The sequence below is a fragment of the Mobula birostris genome, chromosome X (genome assembly GCF_030028105.1).
Source record: "Mobula birostris isolate sMobBir1 chromosome X, sMobBir1.hap1, whole genome shotgun sequence".
NCBI lineage: Eukaryota > Metazoa > Chordata > Chondrichthyes > Myliobatiformes > Myliobatidae > Mobula > Mobula birostris.
The window spans coordinates 78146828-78166716 of NC_092402.1; the positions used below are offsets into that span (position 1 = coordinate 78146828).

Sequence of the window (19889 nt, forward strand, 5' to 3'; positions counted from 1 at the left end):
AAACTGAGAACTATACTTCTAGGACTGAGCACAGTAGTCCAAGTGTGGACTAACCAGGGATTTATAGAGCTGCAACATTACGTCTTGGCTCTTGAACTCAAGTCTCTTGACTAATAAAGGCCAACACACCATATGCTTTGTAAACCACCCTACTAACTTGCACAGAAACTTTGAGGGACATGGACCACAAGATCTCTGTTCTTCCACACTGCCAAGAATCATATCAATAACCCCGAGTTTTGTCTTCAATATGAATACCTACTTTAAAAACCATCCAAGACGCTTGTGGACCTGGAGAAGTCCAGGTGATAACACTAGAAATCAAATTGACTTTATTACTATAAACCAAAGATTTAGAAACTCAGTGACTCAATGCAAAACATATCCAGGTGCAGACTGTAATAGTGACCATAACCCAGCAGTATGTCATGTAAAAGTAAAACCTAAAACTAAAGAAGCAGAAACCTGAACAATCTGTTGACTACTTGAAATTAATTAAAGAAGAATACTTAAGACAAAAATTTACAATTGACGTAAGGAATAGTTTCCAAGTCTAGAAATAGATTCTGTTGAAGATGATAGCAATCATGTAGAAATTAAATTTAACTCTCCATAGGATGCCTTGGTGGAATCAGCAAAGTCAGTGATTCCTAAAAAAAGAAAAACGCACGAAGAATAAATGGATGATAGATGAAATCAAAAATCTAATGGAAGAAATCTGATGGCACTCAGGAGACCCGGATAGTAGTTTGCCTCCCTGGTGCCAGGGTCCGGGATGTTTCTGATCGCGTCCAAGATCGATCCTGAAGTGGGAGGGTGAGGAGCCAGAGGCTGTGGTACATATAGGTAATGTGGTAAACCATGTATATATGTAATAACTCGGTTACCTGTCTGGACACACACCTCTGCTGACTGCCCCTGTGGCTCCTCCCACAGAATCCTGTATAAAGGTGTTCGCCTTGCCCCTCCCCCTCAGTCCGGGGGCAGACACTCACTGTGGAGGTCGTATTGTACAGCGAATAAAAGCCTTTCAGTATTTTACCAAACCTCAGTCTTTTGGAGTAATTGAAGGTGCTTCAGTTTTATTCGCTGTACATTTTAAAACATGGAACAGCTCCTTACTTCAATTGTAAATTTTTGCCTTAAGTATTCTTCCTTAATTAATTTCAAGTAGTCAACGGATTGTTCAGGTTTCTGCTTCTTTAGTTTTAGGTTTTACTTTTACATGACATACTGCTGGGTTATGGTCACTATTACAGTCTGCACCTGGATATGTTTTGCATTGAGTCACTGAGTTTCTAAATCTTTGGTTTATAGTAATAAAGTCAATTTGATTTCTAGTGTTATCACCTGGACTTCTCCAGGTCCACAAGCTTCTTGGATGGTTTTTAAAGTAGGTATTCATATTGAAGACAAAACTCGGGGTTATTGATATGATTCTTGGCAGTGTGGAAGAACAGAGATCTTGTGGTCCATGTCCCTCAAAGTTTCTGTGCAAGTTAGTAGGGTGGTTTACAAAGCATATGGTGTGTTGGCCTTTATTAGTCAAGAGACTTGAGTTCAAGAGCCAAGACGTAATGTTGCAGCTCTATAAATCCCTGGTTAGTCCACACTTGGACTACTGTGCTCAGTCCTAGAAGTATAGTTCTCAGTTTCGGAAGGATATGGAAGCTTTAGAGGGGGGTCCAGAGGATATTTGGTAATTGGTCAGGCAGAATCTGCCTTGTTCTGTGTTCCGTTGTCATTTACCCAAGTAGCCATTTGCTGAATTCTCTGCAACTGTTCCTTTTAACACACAACAGTGAAGGTGTTACTAGTGTGAAAAGAAGATTCCACAAAGATTCCATCACTTCTACCAGCATTGACAGAGTAGTTTGGGGATGTGAGGAGCAAGGTAATGTGTATTTGGCTTGCCATAGTCTGGCAGCTGTGTTCTTCAGGTCATGGCTTATTCAGTTAATCATGAGGCTGCTGAGCCCTGATGGTAATAGATATCAGAACTAAAGCTGAAGTATATTCAGTGGTCCATCGATGACATGGCTCAGACTTAAATGTGTTTCTTTCAGGTTCGTCAGGATGGTTTGCAGGACAGTGTAGGTTGTTAGGAGTCAGGTTAGAATTTACGATGGATGAGTGAGAATAAAGAGTAAGGAGCAGGAACTTGTTTTGGAGTCTAGGTTGGAATTCTCTACAGTTCAAGGTCAGCAATCTGGTAATCGGGTCAGGTCAATAGGCGCTGAGGAGACGATTGATCCTCAGGTCGCCGAATACTGTGTTGGAGATCTGTGTGGTAGGGAGTCAATGGAACTGATAACCCTCCCACAACCCCCTGCCACCAGGATCAGGGGTCTGTGCAAGTCCAGAAGTCAAGGCCTGTGGTGCTCCGTGGTTGAAGGTTGATGATCCTGGAGGTCAGGTTGTTCAGGGTCCAAAGATCAAACCTGTCATTGTTAAATCCTGGGGTTAAGGACATATTTGAAGTTCAGAGCTTGGGAAATCCAGAGCTAGAGGGTGAGTTTGGGCCAGAGACCTGAGGGAGGTTGGAGCCCTAAAGTGTGGGAGTACAGAGCTCGAGAACTGGAGGCCCAGAGGCAGCCTGTCCTGGGGCTGGAGGGGGGTGTGTGTGTGTGTGTGTGTGTGTGTGTGTGTGTGTGTGTGTGTGTGTGTATATATGAGGGGTGGGCAGGTGGGAAACTGGTTTGTTTTCCTGTTGTTGTCTTGTTTTGTTGTATTGGTGTTGTTCTGTGTTGTGTTGTTATTGTGGGCATGCTATGTTGCCGCTGGAATGTGTAGCGACACTGGAGCTGCCCTCAGCACATCTTTGGATGTGTTGGTTGTTAATGCAAACAATGCATTTTATTTATGTGCCTGTGATGAATCTGAATCATATTTGTTTCCTTCAGGGAGGAATGATTGTCCTGAAAGGAGAATTAGGGAGTTAGGAAGGGAGTTGAGAAGAAGGACCGCAAAGGTAGTAATCTCGGGATTACTGCCTGTGCCATGCGACAGTGAGGGTAGGAATGGAATGAGGTGCAGGATAAATACGTGGCTGAGAGATTGGAGCAGGGGGGAGGGATTGGAGCAGGGGGGAGGGATTCAGGCTTCTGGATCAGTGGGACCTCTTTTGAGGCAGGTGTGACCTGTATAAAAAGGACGAGTTGCACTTGAATCCTAGGGGGACCAAGATCCTGGCGGGGAGATTTGCAAGGGCTACTGGGGGACTTTAAACAAGAATGGTTGGGGGGTGGGGTGGGAATCAAATTGAAGAGACTAGGAGAGAGGAGGTTAGTTCACAAATAGAGAAAGCTAGTAGACAGTGTGTGAGGGAGGATAGGCAGGGGACAGAGAACAGGAGCACTCAGACCGAAGATGTAGGTGAGAAGGAAGAAAAAGATAACAAAAGTTGTTTGCACCATCAGGGATATAGAGAGTAAGAGGTGGAGAGTTTCTTAAACGCATCTATTTTAATTCTAGGAGCATTGTAAGAAAGGTGGATGAGCTTAGAGCATGGATTGATACCTGGAAATATGATGTTGTAGCTGTTAGTGAAACATGGTTGCAGGAGGGGTGTGATTGGCAACTAAATATTCCTGGATTTTGTTGCTTCAGGTGTGATAGAATCAGAGGGGCAAGAGGAGGAGTTGTTGCATTGCTTGTCAGAGAAAATATTACAGCAGTGCTTTGGCAGGATAGATTAGAGGACTGGTCTAGGGAAGCTATTTGCATGGAATTGAGGAATGGGAAAGGTGTAGTAAAGCTTATAGGGGTGTATCATAGACCACCTAATGGGGAGCGAGAATTGGAGGAGCAAATTTGTTAGGAGATAGCAGATATTTGTAGTAAGCACAAGGTTGTGATTGTGGGAGATTTTAACTTTCCACACATAGACTGGGAAACCCATTCTGTAAAAGGGCTGGATGGTTTGGAGTTTGTAAAATGTGTGCAAGATAGTTTTTTGCAGCAATACATAGAGGTACCAACTAGAGAAGGGGTAGTGTTGGATCTCCCGTTAGGGAATGAGATAGGTCAGGTGACAGAGGTATATGTTGGGGAGCACTTCTGGTCCAGTGATCACAATGCCATGAGTTTCGATATAATTATGGAGAAGGCTAGGACTGGACCCAGGGTTGAGATTTTTGATTGGAGAAAGGCTAACTTTGAGGAGATGCAAAAGGATTTAGAAGGAGTGGATTGGGACAATTTGTTTTATGGGAAGGATGTAATAGAGAAATGGAGGTCATTTAAAGGTGAAATTTTGAGAGTACAGAATCTTTATGTTCCTGTTAGATTGAAAGGAAAGGTTAAAAGTTTGAGAGAGCCATGGTTTTCAAGGGATATTGGAAACTTGGTTCGGAAAAAGAGGGGGATCTTGGCAGCTTGGAGTAAATGAGGTACTCGAGGAATATAAAGAATGTAAAAAGAATCTTAAGAAAGAAATTAGAAAAGCTAAAAGAAGATATGAGGTTGCTTTGGCAAGTAAGGTGAAAATAAATCCAAAGGGTTTCTACAGTTATATTAATAGCAAAAGGATAGTGAGGGATAAAATTGGTCCCTTAGAGAATTCAAGTGGACGGCTATGTGCAGAGCCAAAAGAGATGGGGGAGACTTTGAACAATTTCTTTTCTTCGGTATTCATTAAGGTGAAGGATATTGAATTGTGTAAGATAAGGGAAACAGGTAGGGAAGTTATGGAAACTATGATGATTAAAGAAGAGGAAGTACTGGCACTTTTAAGGAATATAAAAGTGGATAAGTCTCCGGGTCCTGACAGGATATTCCCTAGGACCTTGAGGGAAGTTAGTGTGGAAATAGCAGGGGCTCTGACAGAAATAGTTCAAATGTCATTAGAAAGAGGGATGGCGCTGGAGGATTGGCATATTGCTCATGTTGTTCCATTGTTTAAAAAGGGATCTAAGAGTAAACCTAGCAATTATCGGCCTGTGAGTTTGACGTCAGCAGTGGGTAAATTGATGTAAAGTATTCTTAGAGATGGTATATATAATTATCTGGATAGACAGGGTCTGATTAGGAACAGTCAACATGGATTTGTGCGTGGAAGATCAGGTTTGACAAATCTTATTGAATTTTTTGAAGAGGTTACCAGGAAAGTTGATGAGGGTAAAGCGGTGGATGTTGTCTATATGGACTTCAGTAAGGCCATTGACAAGGTTCCACACGGAAGGATAGTTAGGAAGGTTCAATCATTAGGTATTAATATTGAAGTAGTAAAATGGACTCAGCAGTGGCTGGATGGGAAATGCCAGAGAGCAGTGGTGGATAACTCTGTCAGATTGGAGGCCGGTGACTAGTGGTGTGCCTCAGGGATCTGTACTGGGTCCAATGTTGTTTGTCATATACATTAATGATCTGGATGATGGGGTGGTAAATTGGATTAGTAAGTATGCAGATGATACTAGGATAGGTGGAATTGTGGATAATGAAGTAGGTTTTCAAAGCTTGCAGAGAGACTTAGGCCAGATAGAAGAGTGGGCTGAAAGATGGCAAATGGAGTTTAATGCTGATAAATGTGATGTGCTACATTTTGGTAGGACTAATCAAAATAGGACATACATGGTAAATGGTAGGGCATTGAAGATTGCAGTAGAACAGAGGGATCTAGGAATAATGGTGCATAGTTCCCTGAAGGTGGAATCTCACGTGGATGGGGTGGTGAAGAAAGCTTTTGGTATGCTGACTTTTATAATCAGAGCATTGAGTATAGGATTTGGGTGTAATGTTGAAATTGTACAAGGCATTGGTAAGGCCAAATTTGGAGTACTGCGTACAGTTCCGGTCACCAAATTATAGGAAAGATGTCAACAAAATAGAGAGAGTACAGAGAAGATTTACTAGAATGTTACCTGGGTTTCATCTCCTAAATTACAGAGAAAGGTTCAACAAGTTGGGCCTTTATTCTTTGGAGCATAGAAGGTTGAGGGGGGACTTGATAGGGGTATTTACAATTATGAGGGGGATAGATAGAGTTCATGTGGATAGGCTTTTTCCATTCAGAGTGGGGGAGATTCAAACAAGAGGACATGAGTCGAGAGTTAAAGGGCAAAAGTTTAGGGGTAACATGAGGGAGAAGTTCTTTACTCAGAGAGTGGTAGCTATGTGGAACAAGCTTCCAGCAGAAGTGGTTGAGGCAGGTTTGATGTTGTCATTTAAAGTTAAATTGGATAGCTATATGGACAGGAAAGGAATGGAGGGTTATGGGCTGAGTGCAGGTCGGTAGGACTAGGTGAGAGTAAGAGTTCGGCACAGACTAGAAGGGTCGAGATGGCCTGTTTCCATGCTGTAATTGTTATATGGTTAAAGGAGATGGAAGAAAGCAAATCCTATAGAATAAAGCTTATGTCAAAAAGCCAAAGAAGAATGGTTAAACCAGGAATGTGAGCAAATAGAAAGAATCCCTATTACTAATCCAAAAAGGTTACATCAACAAATCAAGAATATCACTGGTAAAAAGCTCCTCTGTTCTTCAGGTGGATGTTTGAAAGCAAAGGATGATACCATTATCATGGAAAAAGATGAGATTATGAACAGATGGACTGAGTATATTCAAGAATTGCTTGAAGACGATCGAGGCGAAAAAACAGAAATTATGAAAAACATTGAAGGTCCAAGTATTTTAAAATTTGAAGTTCGTAATGCAATAAATAAGATGAAGAAAGGAAAGGCAGCAGGTCCTGATGAATTAGTAATAGAACAAATTATTACCCTTGAAGATTATGGAATTGAAAAACTTACTGATTTAATCAATGACATTTATGAGACTGGAATAATACCAGAAGAGATGAAAAAAAATCAGTATTTATCACTCTTCCTAAGAAAGCTGGTGCAATAGCATGTGAATTACATAGGACCATCAGTTTAATGAGTCATATCACCAAGATACTTCTAAGAATTTTGATGACAAGAGCTAAAAGTAAGATACAAGCTGAAATAGGCAAAGAACAATGTGGTTTTGTGAAAGACAAAGGTACAAGAAACGCAATATTGATGTTAAGGATACTATCAGAACGAGCTACTCAAGTGCAAAAAGATTTGTTTGTTTGTTTTATCGACTACACAAAAGCATTTGATAAAGTGAAGCACAATAAGTTATTTGAAATATTATAGAAAACTCTAAATCTAGATTCAAAAGACCTCTGCCTAATCAGAAACCTGCACTGGGAACAAACTGCCGCTGTAAGAATAGATGGAGAAGTGAGTCAGTTTACGAAAATCAAGACAGGCGTTAGACAAGGGTGTGTTTTCTCCCCGATTTATTTCATGTGTACAGTGAAACAATATTACAAAAAATAAGAGACATCTTGGGAATCAAAGTTGGCGGTGAAGACATCAATAATTTCAGACATGCAGATGACACCGTGTTAATTGCAAGTACGGAGGAAGAACTACAAAACTTAATTGATATAATTGTTGAAGAAAGTGCAAAAATGGGTCTATCAATTGCAAAAAGACAATGTATGGTGATATCCAAAAAGAAGGAGAATCCTATCTGCAGGCTGAGAATAAACGGGGAAGACATAAAACAAGTACAGAACTTTTGCTGCTTAGGAAGCTGGGTGACATCAGATGGCAGGTGCAACTTGGACATTAAAAGAAGAATAGGGATGGCAAAAGACTCCTTTACGAGAATGAAGAGTATACTGACCAATACTCAACTAGGCATGACAACCCTCCTCAGAGTACTGAAATGTTATGTTTATCCAGTTATGTTATATGGCTCAGAATGTTGGACAATATCTAGTAACAGGAGGAAAAGAATTGTAGCAGCAGAGATGTGGTTTTTGAGGAGCATGCAAAGAATATCATGGACGAAACGAATATCTAACGAGGATGTCATGAACAGAGCAAACACAAAAAGAGAAATAATGTATGAGATCATGAAAAGGCAACGTAACTTCATTGGACGTGTGATTAGGAAAGGGGAGTTAGAATGCACGGTAATTATGGGAAAGATTGAAGGGAAGAAAGCAAGAGGAAGACAAAGACAAATGATGATGGGGACAGCAGCCAATGAATTGATCCACTTGACCCAAAACAGGAGTGTGTGGGCCATGGCAGTCAAAGCTCAAACTGGGCATGGCACCTGATGATGATGATTTGCCTTCAAATTCAATCTTCCAAATTGAATCACACTTCTCTGCATTGAACTCCATTTGCCATTTCTCAGGTCGGTTCTGCACTCTGTCAATATCCTGTTATAACTCTATTCCAACAACTATTATTAGCTAAATTTCAGATGCTGATGAGGATAGATACAGGAGTGAGACAGGTCAGCTGGTTGAGTGGTGTCACAGCAATAATCTTGCACTTAACACCAGTAAGAACAAGGAATTGATTGTGGACTTCAGGAAGGGAAAGTTGGGGGAATACACACCAGTCCTCATTGAGGAACCAGAACTGTAAGAGGTGGTTAAAGCATAAAGAGCAGTTTAAAGTTCCTGGGTGTCAACATCTCTGAGGATTCATCCTGAGCCCAACATATTGATTGAATTACTGAGAAGGCACAACAGCAGCTATATTTCATTAGAAGTTTGAGGAGAATTGGTATGTCACCAAAGACGCTCACAAATTTCTAGATGTATCACAGAGAGCATTCTAACTGGTTGCATCACTGTCTGGTGCACAGGATCGGAAAAAGCTGCAGAAAATTGAAAACTCTGCCAGCTCCATCATGAGCACTAGCCTCCCAGCATTGAAGACACCTTCAAAAGGTGATACCTCAAAATGGCGGCATCCGATATTAAGGACCTCCATCACCCAGGACATGCCCTTTTCTCATTGCTACCATCAGGGAAGTGGTAAAGGAGCTGAAAACACACAATGTTTCAGGAATAGCTTCTTCCCCTCCATCATTCAATTTAGGAATGGACAATGAACCCATAATAACTAACTCAGTATGTTCCCCCCTCTCTTTTTGCACTATTTAATTTTTCTTTTTTTCACATATACTTATTGTAATTTATAATTATGTATTGCAATGTACTGCTGCCGCAAAACAAACTTCATGACAAATGGAGATATAAAACTGGACCAATTACCTACGACAACCTTCTGCACTATCCACAAATCCACCTACCTTCATGTGATCTACCAACTTACTAATCCACCCTTCCATTTCCTCATGAAAGTAATTTATAAAAATCATAACGAGCAGGGGTCCCAGAACAGACCTTGAATTTTCCATACCACTTTATGATTCATGAAAAGAAACTTCCATTGAAAAGGCATTTTTTTTTTACACAATCGCATGACTATCAATGTGTTTGAGCCAATGAAATACTTTTGAAATGCGTAGTGACTTGAGAAATATTAGGCAATATGGAAAGTTTCATGAACAGCAATGTGATGACCATCTAATAAGTTTTAAATTTTTTTAAAAGGGGTAAATATTAGTCAGACACCACTTTAATGACCTTTAATGTTCCTTCTAAACTTTAAATTTCTATTTGCAAAACACTTACTCAGAACTGCATTTTATTTGGACAGTTTCAAATCTTTGGAACGGGACTTGAACTCACAATGTTCTTACCTACTATAAAGCTCATGCTACTATAAAGTTCAATTATTGGTCCATAAACAGTTCTAAGTACTTTTGATTGTTACAAAAAGCAGCAAAAGTGTTACTTAACAAAACAGTTCAAAGCTTTCTGACAGTTACATGGTACGTCCTACACAAAAGGTTTTGATGTTTATCACCAGTAACAAATCACAACCTCACCCTCATTACTCAAATTTAAACAACTGTCTACTAGATTCTCACATGGGATTAGCACTGATGGCTACAAGCTTCCTGGAAGCAAATCAAAACAAACCAGTGATGTTGACCAAGTATTCAGATAGTGTAGTCTTTTCTAAATTTGTGCAATTTAGAGATTCAGAACAGCAATCAACCCAAATTGAAGTACACAATTCAAAAGCAAAGGCAAAGCAAATTCTAGAAATCTTTCCACAAACATTTCTCTTTCAAGTTTTTGACAACCTTGGTTCTACAACATTAATTTCTATTAGCATGAAACAGATGTCAGATGAGGATGCCGTAGAGGACAATGAAGGAAAAAAAAGAGCAGCTCATGCCAAATGAACAGCAAAATAAATCAGACCTCAAATGTAGATGTGGAAGGCATGAACAATAGGGTTACAAATGACATGACGATCAGTATTATTAACAGTACAGAGGCAAGGCTTAGGCTACAGGGTAATATTTCTTGCTGAAATGGGTGAGAAATGGCAGATGGAATTTAATCCAGATAAAGATGAGGTGAAGCATTTTGGGAACAAGGGTTGAGGACATGCATCATGAATAAATATTAAGAACTTGGGGAATATCAAGGAACACAGTGTTCTTGGTGTACAAACTCAAAACTTTTGAAGGTGCCAGCATAGGGGGAATAATATGGTTAAAATGGCTGGTGATATACTGCCCCTTCATTAATTAGATATTAAAACAAGAGCAAAGAGATTGTGCTCCAATTTTATGAAACAATGGTCAGACCTGAGCTGGAGTACTGTGCAGTTCTGATTACTATATCATAGGAAGAATGGGATAGCATTAAAAAGGATGTAGAACAGATTCATCAGGTCATCACTTGAGATAAAGCATTTCAATTATGAGAAGAGTTTTGGTATGATTTCACCAAGTACAGATGATTAAGAGGGGACATAATTATGAAGATTCAGAGGGGACATATTTTATACAAAATTCTGAGGGAAATAGAAAAAGGTAGGCAGCAGCAATCTTTTCCCCAGAAGTAGATAAAACTACAGGTCACAGATTTAGGGTAATGTTAGAGATATACAAGGATGTGAGAGGGACCTTTCTCGCCCAGAGAATGACAAATACCTGGAATACACTGTCTGAGAAAATGATGGAAGCAAAGTCATTGTTAGTATATAAGAAGATTCTAGCTCAGAATTTTATCACTTAGTAGGTATAGATGGCCACAGGCAAAGTACTGGAAGATGGCATTAAAACAGATGAGTGACAACTGGTCAATGTGGACATTCTGGCTACTGTGGGAGGCGAGGAAGGAGATTGCTGAGCCTCTGGCAATGACCTTTGCATCATCAATGGGGACAGGAGAGGTTCCAGAGGATTGGAGGTTTGCAGATGTTGTTCCCTTATTCAAGAAAGGAAGCAGAGATAGCCCAGGAAATTATAGACCAGTTAGTATTACTTCAGTGGTTGGTAAGTTGATGGAGAAGATCTTGAGAAGCAGGATTTATGATCATTTAGAGAGGCACAAAATGATTAGGGATAGTCAGCATGGCTTTGTCAAAGGCAGGTCGTGCCTTACAAGCTTGAATGAATTTTTTGAGGATGTGACTAAACACGTTGATGAAGGTAGAGCAGTAGATGTGGTGTATATGGATTTCAGCAAGGCATTTGATAAGCTACCCCATGCAAGCCTTATTGAGAAAGTTAGGAGGCATGGGATCCAAGGGGACATTGCTTTGTGGATCCAGAACTGGCTTGCCCATAGAAGACAAAGCATGGTTGTAGACAGGTCAAATTCTGCACAGAGGCTGGCAACCAGTGGTGTGCCTCAGGGATCTGTTCTGGGACCCCTCCTCTTCGTGATTTTTATAAATGACCTGGATGAGGAAGTGGAGGGATAGGTTAGTAAATTTGCTGATGACACAAAAGTTGGGGGTGTTGTGGACAGAGTGGAGGGTTGTCAGAAGTCACAGCGGGACATCAATAGAATGCAAAACTAGGCTGAGAAGCGGTAGATGGAGTTCAACCCATTTAAGTGTGAGGTGGTTCATTTTGGTAGGTCAAATATGATGGCAGAATATAGTATTAATGGTAAGACTCTTAGCAGTGCAAAGGATCAGAGGGATTTTGGGGTCTGTGTCCATAGGACACTTAAAGCTGCTGTGCAGGTTGACTCTGTGGTTAAGAAAGCATATGGGGCATTGGCCTTCATCAACCATAGGATTGAGTTCAAGAGCCGAGAAGTAACGTTACAGCTGTATAGAACCCTGGTCAGACATCACCTGGAGTACTGTGCTTAGTTCTAGTCACCTCACTACAGGAAGGATGTGGAAACTATAGAAAGGGTGCAGAGGAGATTTACAAGGATGTTGCCTGAATTGGGGACCATGCCTTACGAGAATAGGTTGAGTGAACTTGGCTTTTTCTCCTTAGAGCAATAGAGGATGAGAGGTGACCTGATAGAGGTGTATAAGATGATGAGAGGCATTGATCGTGTGAATAGTCAGAGGCTTTTTCCCAGGGCTGAAATGGGTAACACGAGAGGACACAGGTTTAAGGTGCTTGGAAGTAGGTACAGAGGAGATGTCAGGGGTAAGTTTTTTTAATGCAGAGTGGTGAGTGGGTGGAATGGGCTGCCGGTGACTGTGGTGGAGGCGGATATAATAGGGTCTTTTAAGAGGCTCCTGAATAGGTACATGGAGCTTAGAAAAATAGAGGACTATGGGTAACCCTTGGCAATTTCTAAAGTAAGTACATGTTCGGCACAGCATTGTGGGCTGAAGGACCTGTATTGTGCTGTAGGTTTTCTATGTTTCTAACTATGGGGTGCATCTGGTCCAGGTAATGTATCTACCTTCAGACCTTTCAGTTTCCCAAGCAGCTTCTCCCTGGTAATAGCATCTGTAAGCACTTTTGCCCCGCTGACACTCTCGAACTTCTGGCATACTATTAGTGTCTTCTGTAGTGAAGACTGCTGCAAAATACTTATTCAGTTCCTGTCAATCCCTTGTCCCCCATTACCTCTCCAGTGTCATTTTCCAGCATAGAACCATAGAAAAACTACAGCACAGAAACAGGCTTTTTGGCCCTTCTTGGCTATGCCAAACCATTTTCTGCCTAATCCCACTGACCTGCACATGGACCATATCCCTCCATACATCTCCCATCCATGTATCTGTCCAATTTCTAAAATGTTAAAAAAAGAACCTGCATTTACCACCTCGTCTGGCAGCTCATTCCATACTCCCACCACTCTCTGTGTGAAGAAGCCCCCCCCCTAATGTTCCCTTTAAACTTTACCCCCCCTCACCCTTAACCCATGTCCTCCGGTTTTTTTCTCCCCTTGCCTCAGTGGAAAAAGCCTGCTTGCATTCACTCTATCTATACCTATCATAATTTTATATACCTCTTACCAAATCTCCCCTCATTCTTCTATGCTCCAGGGAATAAAGTCCTAACCTATTCAACCTTTCTCTGTAACTGAGTTTCTCAAGTCCTGGCAACATCCTTGTAAATCTTCTCTGCACTCTTTCAACCTTATTTATATCCTTCCTGTAATTTGGTGACCAAAACTGAACACAATACTCCAGATTCGGCCTCACCAATGCCTTATACAACCTCATCATAACATTCCAGCTCTTATACTCAATACTTTGATTAATAAAGGCCAACGTACCAAGAGCTCTCTTTACGACCCCATCTACCTGTGACGCCACTTTTAGGGAATTTTGTATCTGTATTCCCAGATCCCTCTGTTCTACTGCACTCCTCAGTGCCTTACCATTAACCCTGTACGTTCTACCTTGGTTTGTCCTTCCAACGTGCAATACCTCACACTTGCCTGTATTAAACTCCATCTGCCATTTTTCAGCCCATTTTTCCAGCTGGTCCAAGTCCTTCTGCAGGCTCTGAAAACCTTCCTCACTGTCTACTACATCTCCAATCTTTGTATCATCAGCAAATTTACTGATCCAATTTACCACATTATCATCCAGATCATTGATATAGATGACAAATAACAATGGACCCAGCACTGATCCCTGTGGCACACCACTAGTCACAGGCCTCCACTCGGAGAAGCAATTCTCTACTACCACTCTTTGGCTTCTTCCATTGAGCCAATGTCTAATCCAATTTACCACCACTCCATGTATACCTAGCGACTGAATTTTCCTAACTAACTTCCCATGCGGGACCTTGTCAAAGGCCTTACTGAAGTCCATGTAGACAATATCCACTGCCTTCCCTTCATCCATTTCCCTGGTAACCTCCTCGAAAAACTCCAATAGATTGGTCAAACATGACCTACCACGCACAAAGCCATGTTGACTCTCCCTAATAAGTCCTTGTCTATTCAAATGCTTGTAGATTCTGTCTCTTAGTACTCCCTCCAATAACTTACTTACTACCGAAGTTAAACTTACCAGCCTATAATTTCCCGGATTACTTTTCGATCCTTTTTTAAACAATGGAACAACATGAGCCACTCTCCAATCCTCCGGCACCTCACCTGCAGACATTTTAAATATTTCTGCCAGGGCCCCTGCAATTTCAACACTAGTCTCCTTCAAGGTCCGAGGGAACACCCTGTCAGGTCCCGGGGATTTATCCACTTTAATTTTCCTCAAGACAGCAAGCACCTCCTCCTTTTCAATCTGTACAGTTTCCATGATCTCACTACTTGTTTCCCTTAATTCGATAGACTTCATGCCAGTTTCCTTAGTAAATACAGACTCAAAAAACCTATTTAAGATCTCCCCCATTTCCTTTGGTTCCGCACATAGCTGACCACTCTGATCTTCAAGAGGACCAATTTTATCCCTTACAATCCTTTTGCTCTTAATATACCTGTAAAAGCTCTTTGAATTATCCTTCACTTTGACTGCCAAGGCAACCTCATGTCTTCTTTTAGCCCTCCTGATCTCTTTCTTAAGTATCTTCTTGCACTTCTTATATTCAAGCACCTTATTTACTCCGGTACCTATACATGTCATACAACTCCCTCTTCTTCTTTATCAGAGTTGCAGTATCCCTTGATATTATTGATATTGTTAGCTGTTAGCTTTTTCCTTCTGTGCCACTATGTCAGAAATAACATGCTTCCTGCACACTCTAATTCAATATTTACCTCATAACTTGCAGTTCAATATCTACTTTCACCTCTCTTTTTATATTTCTAGAACTTTTAGTATCCTCTTTAATATTATTGGCTTCCATGGTCTTTTTAGTTGCTTTCTGTTTGTTTTTAAATTTTCCCAATCCTTTAACTTTCCACAAATTTTTGCTTTCTCTTTTCCTTTTATGTTGGCTTTGACTTCCCTTGTCAGCAATATAGTCATAGTCATACTTTATTGATCCCAGGGGAAATTGGTTTTCGTTACAGTTGCACCATAAATAATATAGTAATAGAACCATAAATAGTTAAATAGTAATATGTAAATTATGCCAGTAAATTATGAAATAAATCCAGGACCAGCCTATTGGCTCAGGGTGTCTGACCCTCCAAGGGAGGAGTTGTAAAGTTTGATGGCCACAGGCAGGAATGACTTCCTATGACGCTCTGTGCTGCATCTCGGTGGAATGAGTCTCTGTCTGAATGTACTCCTGTGCCCACCCAGTACATTATGTAGTGGATGGGAGACATTGTCCAAGATGGCATGCAACTTAGACAGCATTCTCTTTTCAGACACCACCGTGAGAGAGTCCAGTTCCATCCCCACAACATCACTGGCCTTACAAATGAGCTTGTTGATTCTGTTGGTGTCTGCTACCCTCAGCCTGCTGCCCCAGCACACAACAGCATATATGATCGCACTGGCCACCACAGACTCGTAGAACATCGTCAGCATTGTCTGGCAGATGTTAAAGGACCTCAGTCTTCTCAGGAAATAGAGATGGCTCTGTCCCTTCTTGTAGACAGCCTCAGTGTTCTTTGATCAGTTCAGTTTATTGTCAATTCGTATCCCCAGGTATTTGTAATCCTCCACCATGTCCACACTGACCCCCTGGATGGAAACAGGGGTCACCGGTACCTTAGCTCTCCTCAGGTCTACCACCAGCTCCTTAGTCTTTTTCCACATTAAGCTGCAGATAATTTTGCTCAAACCATGGGACAAAGTTTCCTACCGTAGCCTTGTACTCAGCCTCATCTCCCTTGCTGATGCATCCAACTATGGCAGAATCATCTGAAAACTTCTGAAGATGACAAGACTCTGTGCAGTAGTTGAAGTCTGAGGTGTAAATGGTGAAGAGAAAGGGAGACAAGACAGTCCCCTGTGGAGCCCCAGTGCTGCTGATCACTCTGTCGGACACACAGCGTTGCAAGCACACGTACTGTGGTCTGCCAGTCAGGTAATCAAGAATCCATGACACCAGGGAAGCATCCACCTGCATCACTGTCAGCTTCTCCCCCAACAAAGCAGGGCGGATGGTGTTGAACGCACTGGAGAAGTCAAAAAACATGACCCTCACAGTGCTCGCTTGATATTTACATCACCCTGCCTTTAAAGTATTACTTCTTCTTTGGGATGCATCAATCCTGTGTCTTCCGAATTGCTCCCAGAAACTGTCGCCATTAGTGCTCTAACGTCATCCCTGCTAGTGTACCCTTCCAATCAGCTGCGGCCAGCTCCTCTCTCATGCCTCTGTAATTCACTTTATTCCACTGTAATACTAATACATCTGACTTAAGCTTCTCCCTCTCAAATTGCAGGGTGAATTCTGTAATGTTATGATTACTGCCTCCAAGGGGTTCCGTATCATAAGCTCCCTAATCAATTCCAGACACGCACAAGATGTTCCCTAAAGTACACCATGAGAAAGCAAAAACTGTGTCACTCTACCTTTTGTACCTTTGCAATGAATAGTCAACTGCTTGTTGGCCTTAATGAGAAACAGCATTACAATTTAAAACACAAGTTGTAAGCAAATACCGAAGTCAATTCCACTCTACTAAATGAGTTGACTTTGATCCCATCACTGATAAATCAGTTCTTTAATCTCTGCACTGAAACAAAGCATTTTCCACAATCTAGCATGTAACCTCTTAGTAAAACTGTGCTATCAAAATAAGAAAATAGGATTTGCTGCAAAAACACTTTTTTTAAAATGAAAATGACAAATTTGACAAAACTGGAATTCAGAAAATACCTTGTATCTCTCAGAAGGAACAAGCTTGAATATCATGATGCCAATCCCAAACTGACTACTTCAAATTTCAAAGTAAATCTCTTATCAATATATGTCACTATATACGAGGGCTGATTGATAAGCTCGTGGCCTAAGGTAGGAGGATAGAAAATCTAGCACATTTATTTTTCCTAATTTTACACACTTAGTCCAGCAGTCGTGGAGCATACGGATCCCTTCTTTGTAGAAGTCAGCGTCTTGGACCTCCAGAAAGTGGTCCACAGCAGGGGTGATTGACAAGTTCGTGGCCTAGGGTAGAAGGAAATGAATTATTAAACAAACTTTCTGCATTTTCACTCAGAGTTGAACAGCACGTGCATGTAACAAGAGCTGTATAACTCATCTCCTTCTACCTAAGGCCACGAACTTATCAATCACCCCTGCTGTGGACCACCTGGAGGTCCAAGACGCTCTTGTTACATGCACGCGCAGTTCAACTCTTTGAGTGATAATGCAGAAAGTTTGAAGTTAATAACTCATCTCCTTCTACCTTAGGCCACAAACTTTTCAATCACCCCTGCTGTGGACCACTTCTACAAAGAAGGGATCCGTATGCTCCACGACCTCTGGACTAAATGTGTACATGTAGGAGGGACTATGTTGAAAAATAAATGAGCTAGGTTTTCTAAAATTGACTCTTTCTACCTTAGGCCATGAACTTATCAATCACCCCTCTTATAACCCCAAGATTCATTTCCTTGTAGGCATACTCAATAAATCCATAATTGAATAATAACCATATAGAATCAATGAACACTTGGGTGTTCAACTGGAGTGCAAAAGAAATCAATATGTGCAAATACAAAAAGAAATAATAATGATAAATAAGTAAGCAATAAATACCAAGAACATGAGATGAAGAGCCTTGAAAGTGAGTCCATCGGTTCTTGAAACATTTCAATGATGGGGCAGGTGAGATGGAGTGAAGTTAGCCCCTTTAGTTCAAGAGCCTGATTATCGAGAGGTAATAGCTGTTCCTGAACCTGAGGTTTTTGTTCCTTCTTCCTGATGGCAGCAGCAAAGGACAATGTCTTGGGTGGTGGGGTCCCTGATGATGGATGTTGCTTTCCTGTGACAACACTTCTTGTAGATGTGCTCAATGGTGGGGAGGGCTTTACCTGCAATGGACTGGGCCCTATCCACTACTTCGTGCAGAATTTTCCATTCAAGGGCTTTGGTGTTTCTATACCAGGCCGTGATGCAGCCAGTCAAAATACTCTCCACTACACACGTATAGAAATTTGTCAAAGTTTTATATGTCATGCCGAATCTTCGCAAACTCCTAAGGAAGTAGTGGCGCTGCCTGCTTTCTTCATAATTGTACTTACATCTTGGAGGACTAATTCTGCTTTGGATCTGCAATGTCAGCAATAGACTCTGCTGTATTGGATGAGACCACTCATCCCCTCAAACCCATGCTTTGAGAGCTTTCCTCAGCCAACCCTGTGGATTATGATCTCTCTCCCAATCTGAGACCCATCTACTTCTGCAGCAGACCTTAGTGGATAAATGGAAGGTAAATATTACTTTTAGCAATTTTGTCCATCTTGCCACAACTTAGTAACAAACTTGAGATTCATTCTGCCATTAAGGTAGGGGCTTTTTTCAAACTATGCATTTGGAATGCTAATAAAGGCTTCCAAACAACCAGCTGTTATACAATGTACCAAATTCAGAAAAATTCTTCCCTCTAAGCCACTTCACACAAAGCCACAGAGAAGCATGTGACTACCAGAATAAATATGATCAAACTTGTGTGGCAACAAGACGATCAGCATTTCTGCAAAGAAAAATAAAATTCAAAATCTGTGCCACCACTCAAAGTCAAATTTGAACTAGAACCACTTCTCAATCATCACAGCCTTACAATACATTCTGATTTATCTCCATTACCCTCATTAAGTATTAACATCTGATCTTGTGTTTCAAAACCCAAGGCTGTCACACAAAAAATTGCATAAAATCATACAACTTGCTATTCAATGCAAGGAAGACTGTCCTGGTTCTCTAAAATAGCCACTGGTTAGTCCCACTCCCTATGGCCCTGAAAATGTTTAACTTCCATTTGAATCCACCTCCCTCACCCTTCCAAAATTGTTAAACACTTAGAGCTTATTTTAATATAAAGAAAAAGCTTGCAATTGACCCCCCCCCCAAAAAAAACACATGAGGGGTATAGAGGAGCCTCAGGACCCACACCACCAGGTTCAGGAACAGTAATTAACCCTCAACCATCAGGTTCTTGAACCAAATGGGATAACTTCACTGACTCTATCACTGAACTGTTCCCAAACCCAAGGATTCTTCATCTCATGTTCTCGATATTTACTGCTTGTTATTCTTTTTTCTTCTTTCTTTTTGTATTTGCACAGTTCGTTGTCTTTTGCACATTCGTTGTCTGCCCATCCTGTTGGGTGCAGTCTATCACTGATTCCGCTGTGTTTCTTGTATTTACTGTGAATGCCCACAAGAAAATGAATCTGAAGGTTGTATGTACTTTGAACTTTGAAACACATATATGAAAGGGGTTTAGGGTGATCAAATATCACACAAATGCTTTGGGTCTTGTGAATATAAAACGTAAATCCCATATCCAGGTATATTTTAAGAGAACCAGTTGAGACATTTTGAAACACATTCAGCTAATTGTACCAATATCGATTAATTCTTTCCGGTAAAATTGAGGGCGCGATCTGTCGTAGAATTAATGACACGTTTATTACAGCAATAATTGTATCATTGTAGGACACAAAACACCCTTGTTAGGAATGAAATCGAAAGCAACATGGCAAATTTTTAATCCCTGTTATCTTAACCCAAGGATATTGCCAACAGCATGAATTACCTGCAGTGTATTAAGTTTACTTCACCTACTTGTAAATCTTCTCTTGTATTCTCCTCCTTTATCCAGGTCCTCGGACCATCCCCATCCATTTACTATCGGTGCGTATTTGAAACACAAACATCATCG

The 19889-nt window shown here is 41.0% G+C and overlaps 1 protein-coding gene across 4 annotated transcripts in view; it reads right to left on the bottom strand.

Annotated features, from left to right (window-relative positions):
- Positions 1-19889, bottom strand: part of LOC140191461 (unconventional myosin-Id) — a 591692-nt gene that overhangs the window by 571311 nt on the left and 492 nt on the right. The gene's annotated exons all lie outside the window — the stretch shown is intronic.